Source organism: Neophocaena asiaeorientalis, unplaced genomic scaffold, assembly GCF_003031525.2.
Source record: "Neophocaena asiaeorientalis asiaeorientalis breed wild unplaced genomic scaffold, Neophocaena_asiaeorientalis_V1.1 scaffold148, whole genome shotgun sequence".
In the NCBI taxonomy this organism is placed as follows: Eukaryota; Metazoa; Chordata; class Mammalia; order Artiodactyla; family Phocoenidae; genus Neophocaena; species Neophocaena asiaeorientalis.
In genome coordinates this window covers 39073-46778 of record NW_020174050.1, presented here as the reverse complement: position 1 = coordinate 46778, position 7706 = coordinate 39073, and positions in this window count along the sequence as shown.

Below are 7706 nucleotides of genomic sequence, written 5' to 3'. Positions count from 1 at the left end.
CTTGTGTAATCAAAAAAAAGTGCAGACAATGAAAAATTACAATCCTTCTTCACCTCCATCTCCTTCCCAAATGGCTTCCCAGACATCCCTAGTTTATCATGTATACATGATAAATCAAACATCAAAATATAACTGTGTATGTTAAAAAATAAGACCTATTATGTTTATTGCTCTGAAATTTACTTTTTTACTTAACAAATAATGGATGACCATATAAGTCAGTACAGATTTTATTTCATGTATTTAATGACTACTTTATATTACATTTCCTTTTGATGGAAATTTAATCCATTCCCATTTTGATTTGTAATTATAAAAGAGGTACAATGAACATCCTTATAAATTTTTTTCACACACGTGGGAGTATTTCTGTAGGTATTATTCCTAGAAGTACTGTAGTAAAGGATATGTATGTTTTATTTAAGTTTCAATAAGTATGGCCAAATTTCCTTCCAGAAAAGTTGAATGGTGTACTTTATTTTAAATGGGGAAAAATCTACTTTAATCTAAGCAAAATGCAGGGATCCACTGAGGTTTCTTTCACAGAAAGAACAATGAGGTGCTCACCATAGGTTTTCAGGTCACCAGGCTTCCCCTGGAGTTTTTGAGATATGTCTCTTCTCTAACGATTTATATATGGATGGAGGTGGGGTCTGTTCAACAAATTTTGAGTCCAATCAAAGATAAATCTGTGTCATGCTAGGATTTCACATGGAAGACCATCTTAGTTCCTATTTTTTGTTGGCCATTCTGTGCTGAACAGGGATCGAACATGTGCCCCCTGCAGTGGAAGGGTGGAGTGTTAACCATTGCATCACAGGGAAGTCCCATGGAAAGCCATCTTAGATTTGGCTAGTTTTAGGGGACAGAATGTCTGTCTGAGACAATGAGTTGTTCCCAAAACCTTTTCTGTAATTATTCATTACACAATCAACTTTTGTTACTGTCTGGTAAGAATGGGAGAAACACAAAGGTTAACCCGTATATGCTTGGTAAATGTAATCCTAGGAGTATTCACAGGTACGAAGGGGAGCGTGGTTAATTTTGTTGGGGACAGACAGCAGAGAAACCCAGTAGAGGAGGTGACCTTTGAACTAGGTTTTGAAGAATAAAAATAATCCATTCATTAAGAATGCAAGGAGAGCGGAACAAGTGTTACACATGAAGGAGAGATGTTATTGTTGCTTATCACTGGAACCAAATGAGGTGAGGCTAGCAGTGAAAGGTTGGAGAGATACCTAATTTTAATCACCTGTAGTATTTTTGATTGTTTGCTTCTATTATTTTTTTTGGCTCTTGATCAGACATTATCTCACACAGCTCCTTCATTATTTCCTGACTGTATGTTTCTCTTGAAATAGATGGAGAGTTCCTGGGGCCTTGTCTTATATTTCTTTAGTGTCTTCTATATTAATAACTTTGTAGAGCAGCAGATGGTCACTGCATGTTGATGGATAAATGGTAGAGGTAGATACTCTAGGGAGTTGGAGCAAGGTAGAGTTCAGAGAAGAGATGAGACTTTAAGTGGATTTGAAGGATATATATGATTGATGGGAAGGATATATATGATTGGTAAAGAAGGTGAAAGTAAGAGGAACAATGAAACATAAGAGCTGAAGTATGTGGAAGGGAAGCAACTTTATGTTCTCACAGGCTTTCATAGACATATTCATTCATTCTTTTTTTTTGTGGTACGTGGGCTTCTCACTGTTGTGGCCTCTCCCATTGCAGAGCCCAGGCTCCGTATGCACACACTCAGTGACCATGGCTCATGGGCCCAGCTGCTCCGCAGCATGTGGGATCTTCCTGGACCAGGGCACGAACCCGTTTCCCCTGCATTGGCAGGTGGATTCTCAACCACTGCGCCACCAGGGAAGCCCTTCATTCTTTTGCTCAGTGAATTCATTCTTCCAACCCATTATTTAGCATATATTCACTCTATGTTTTGCTAACATTGTTTCAGTTCCTGGGGATAAAACAGTGAATGGAAAGGGCAAAAATCCTTGCCCTTAAAGAGCTTACATTTTGTGGGGGAACATTAAATAGTCAAGCCTCATTGAGTAGGGGGGAGCCCACCACACTGGGGAATCCCCTCTCCCCTGGGCATTATTTTCAGTGAATGTGTAGGGGAAGGGGCTTTCTTAAATATATATATATTTTTCTTTTTTGGAAGAGGCAGAGTTGAATTTTATGCCACTGTTTTTCCTCGGCTTAGGTGAAGAGACGGGTTCTATTCCCAATCTAGAGTATGGTGCTAATGAATAGCTCATTTGAATTGAATCACTGTGTGACTGTCTGGACATCAGGTGATTCAGGGATCTGACAGTGCATCAAATGCCTGTTGCAGACATGTCTCCAGCCCCAAGCTAGAATGGGACATGCCCTAGCTTGGAAAATGAGCAGTCAGTAGACTTTGGCCAAAATAAACAAGGGAAATTAAGAAGGGTGAGTAATTTCTTAGACAAGGAATTTTAAGTTTGAAAGCTGATAACTTGCAGTAACAAAATTATGCAGGTGTGTGTCAAGAAATATATACTATAAAAGGGGAAAATTCCTCAATCATTCAAAACCTGAGAGACATCAGCAAAAACAGTGACGTAATTTATTTTTCTTAAGTGACTTGATATGAGGATTCATTAAAGTGTTTTGTGAACTACAGGTGACACCTAGCCCTGTAGGTCTAAACATTTCTTGATGTTTTTTTATTGGCTTTAGTTTTAAGTTTCTTTGGTTTATGGAATATTTTGAGAATCTGATTGAATCTATACACCATCTCCTCAGAAAAAAGGCACATATGCCCGTGAACACAATGTGTATCAGACAACACATGTGTTTCATGGATGTCCTGAGAGCCTAACTGTGAAGACCTAGGTTAAGAGTCTCTGGTTTAGAAGAATCCTGGTGAAACCTCTTTTGTGTGACCCCTGAACTTTCTAGGATTTCTCAAGCCAAGTAATGTACCCTCTTCCCAACTCCATTACACCCAATGAATGTGGGAAGATAGGAATTACCCAGACCCAAGGCACTCTTTGTGAATCCCAGTCTAAGAGGACCCGTTCGGCAATGAAAAGATAAAGTAGACTGGAAACCTCTTTTTCTCCTTCTACCACTTGATCACTCAATCACAGTATTAAAAGGATTTGAGACACATGATTGCTATTTATTATTGTGATATTGTGATAACGTAATTGAATAATTAAGTAAATTAATAGTTAGAAACTGCAGTCAGCATTCCCTGGTGCAGAATAATTCCAACAACACCTATTAAATATAAACCTAAATTGTTCTAGCCCAGACATTGTACTAGATGCTAGGGTACAAAAGTGAATAAGACAGAATACCTGCTTACATTCTTATGGGAAATACGGCCAGTATCAATCACTGTATAATGTGAAGGTGAAATGGAAATATGCACTGGATGTCAGAAAAGAGCCTTAGTGGATTTTCATCTTGTTTCTCTAAATTTGTTCATGATATTCCCTCTGCCTAGAGTCTCCCGTTTCATTTCTGGCTGTCAATGTTCTACTCATTCTTAAAGATCCTTCTTTATGCCACAATTGTCATTGTCTTTCTGCCCCTAATTTGGAGTCAGGATTTCTTTTCCTTCCCTGAAACTCTATTTTAACTAATGAATTTCATATTTATTTTATTCTACTTTGGCTGATGCTATAGTTATTTGTGTTCTTATTTTGAGATATTAGAGTTAAAGGAAGATCTTGTGTCTTGTTCATTTTGTATTCTTTGTACAACCCAGCAAAGTATCTTGCATGTGGTAGAGCAATAAATATGAGTTGAATTGAGTTATCACTTGCTTGACTTTGTAAATTTACAAAATTCTTTAAAATTGTTGACCAGTTCATACTACCCAGAGGAAATTAAGGTATATGCTTGAAAACCTTCTGTAGAGCCACTTTTCTATGGAGTGGTTTGATGAATGTCAGAAGGACAGCCACTGAATTAAGTATATCTAAAATTCTACTAAATAGAAAAAACTATATAGGTTTATTACTAATCTCTTGAAGTTTTTTTCAGGTTGGGTATCAGGAAAATATGTCCAGACATCTTGGGAGAGTGGGTTGGCCATTGGTCATAGGTGATAAAGTTCAGTATGTAATGTCGTTAGAAATACTGGATACATTATATCAAATTTCCACATTCATCAGGGTTGAGCTCAACACGTTGTGGTAACATTGTACTCTGTTTATGTGGGAAAATTTCAACTCACCATTAAAAGTACACTCTTATGGATTTAAAAATAGCAGGCTTTGTTGTAGATGATTTTTCAGAATGAGAAAGAATGTCCTGCAAATGGTCACAAATGAGGATGCTGAGGGGAGAAATGAGAGATGTGGTACTAGTATAAGGATTAATTCATGTTTTCAGTGTTTGGATGGTGGTATGATGGTTTAGATAATAAGGTTGTGGAATGGTGTTGGGAATTTACATAGTTTCAGAGTCGAAACAATACTGACAATTAGGTAGTTAGTTTCAGTTTTGTAGGAGTATCAGGAAAATATATAGTTTTAAAGGGAAATGCAAGGTCAGTATTTGATTCTGTGGTGCCATAGGAGATTCTGTGTTTCAAAGTTAGACAAAGAGCCAGTTTAAGATTAGGTGCCATCATAGGGAAATATTTTTGTTTCAAAGTAATTGTTATAGGTGCCAGCTTTGGGGCTGTTTTGGATGGGGTGGTTTGTTTTATAGTTATAGCTGATGTTAGTATGGGGATTATGGTTAAAACTTAGTTGTAGATGTGGTGGTGGTGGTAGAAGTTGCTTTAGAAGCAGTGGTAGCAGGGACAGTGAAAGTTATAGTACTAGTTTGTATTTGAGGGTGAGAGCTTGCAAATGAAAATATTATATCTGGATTTGGGTTTTGATAGAGGAGCAGGGGAGGAAAAATTTCTTTTTGGTGAGATTGAGTTTGTCCAGGTCTTTTGTTGATTTGTTTGAAGTTTGGTGTTGTCAGGTATTTTTTGAGGTGGCTTCTAAAGTTTTTTATAAATAGCAGATTTTGGAAAATACTTTGATAGCTCAGGGCTTGATTGACTATGGGGTTTTATATGAGTTTTTGAGAGCAAGTTCCTGACTGAATAGCTGTTTTAAGAAGAGCTCTGGCCAGGACAATTCGTTGCCTAATAGCTGCTCTTGGATGACTATATGGAAAGACAACACCTAATTAAGTAGATATTTCTGGATGCATTTTAGATGGGTTGGTTCTTTGCTTATTAACTATTCTTGAATAGTTTTGTGTACATCCAGGTCTCAGCTGAACAGCTTTTTTTTGGACCAGCTATGGACAGGGAAATGCTTTCCTGATGTTAGTTTTTTGAGAGTTTGTTTAGAGGCAGCTGTTTTTGGATGAGTACTGGCTTGTTTTAGATGAGTTTGTTTGAGGTAGCTCCTTACTGAATAGCTTCTTTGGATGAGAGAATTCTTTGCAGATAAACTTGTCTTGGAAGAATTTGTATAGAGCTAGGTCCTGGCTGAACAGCTGCCTTTGGATGAGCCTTGGAAGAGAAAGCTTTTTTCTGACAAGGTGATTTCAGATGAGTTTGTATAGAATTAGATCTTGAATAAACATTTGTTTGGGGGTGAATTTTGGATGGTAAACTTCTCTGTTGATTAGCTGGTCTCCAGTGAATTTATATAGAGCCAAGTCTTGTCTGAACAGCTATTTCTGGATAAGTTTAGGTTGGGCCAATTTTTTACTCATCAGCTGGTTTTGGAAGAAGTTGAATTTGATCAGAGTTTTATAGAGATGAATTTGACCTGAAAGCATGTGAATTGGACTATGCTCTTTGCTTGGTTCTACCTTTCTTTTGCTGACTGTCATGAAATTGATCAGAGACAAGGGTAAGCATAACAAACTATCACTGAATCTTAGAAGAGAAACAAGTGGGTAAACTGGTAATAGTGTGTTTATTTGACCCTCATTTTACTGGGAGTTCTAAGCTAGCTCTCATTTGGCTACATAATTTAGCTGTGTGAATTTCTTGATTGTACACCCCAGGCCAAATACTCCAAACAACTTCCTAGCTGTGTTTTAAAATCACCAGATGTCAAGAATGTCCTTAAGGGTCTCTTGTTGGACAATTGTCAATTGTCTGGCCTAGGTAGTTTATGTTAACTGTTATGAGAACCTGTTGATGTGGGGTGGGGAGGAATTTCTTGTCTTGGGGCTTGTTTTAGCAGCTGGTTCCACACTGTGTCCTCATCCCCTTACCCTAAGCCCAATTGAGTTCTAGTCTTATAACTAATTAATTATTCAAACAAATGTCTATTGGGTATTTACTATTTTTCAGACAATGAGGATTGACCTTGAAGGTTGCCAATTTGCTATCTCTGATTTAATATGAGAAGAGACAAGGCCTAAGATTCAATCATGCCTAAGGCCAACATCTTGAAGTGTGGATGGAGGTAGAGAAGTCAGCACAAGAGATTGAGAAGGAGCAGAACCACAGGAGAAAACCTTCGAGAGGGTGGTTTTACACAAGGCAAAGTAAGAGTTTTTCGAGAACGGCAAAGTGATCAAAGTGTGGGGAATTTCTAAGAGGTCAAGTACAATAATGACTGAAATAAGTCCATTTAAATTAGCAGCAAATAAGTCTTTGGTGAACTGAGGAAATCGTGCCCAGGGGTGAAAGGTGAATCAGAGCAGGGTGAGAGGTAAAGATGTGGACACAGGATGATGGGATGTCTGTAGACAACTCAGCCTTTTGAAGACTTCAGCTGTGAATTGGTGAAGAAATAAAGGAATAGAGGCCCTGGGAAGGCAGGGTGTTTTTGTAACTAGAGCACAAATGGAGGGATTGATCTTTTACTGGGCCATTTTAACAGGAATAAAGACAAAGAAGATGGGAACAGATGCACCATTTGTAGATGTGGTAGCAATAAATTGAAGGAATCAATCTGATGACTGCTGTTTGCTCTGTAAAATATTAGGCAAGTTCATTTACTAAGAGCTGAGGGAGAAGGGAAAGAGATGGAAATTTTAGGCTAGAGAATATGTAACATAATCCTTTTGAAACATAATCCTTTGGTACCCTCCGAGATACAAAAGTCTTTCTGTGTCCCCTGTTTCTTGTTTATAGAAAAAAGCTTTAGTCTCCTAGACCTTCCCTGAGTTCCAAAGAGCAGATTCAAAGTTACTAACTAGGAAAGTGAAGGAACACAGAAACAAAGGAAAAGCAAGTTCAACATATTTTTTCCCAAGATTGTTAGGTTAAATTAATGCCTTGATTTATGACCCCAAACTGTTGAGATAATGTTCTGTGGCTTCAACCAACTGGCCCCAAGCAGACTTAAAATTGATGACACAGGGAGAGTCAATTAAGAACTGAACCTCCCGAACCATCATGAAAGCTCTAAATAAATTATAAAGTGCCTCAATCATCGCCTTTGCTATCTCCTAGAAAGAAGTTAAGGGATCATAAGACCATGATTTACTAGTTTACTTTACAGGAACACATAGATCAGTCGTGATCAACAATGACACATCGAGTCAAAAAACGGTGTCAGGAAGTCTGCAACTGAGGTCTTATCAGGAAGCTAAAATCACAAAGAACCCCCTCCTCTTTACCCTTTATGCCTTTAAAACCCTTGAGCCCCTGGCCAGCTAGCAAGGTGGATTTGAGACAAGCCTCCGTTTCCCATCTTCTGGGTTGGTGGCTGCAACTAATAAACCTTTCTCTGCTCCACACTTTG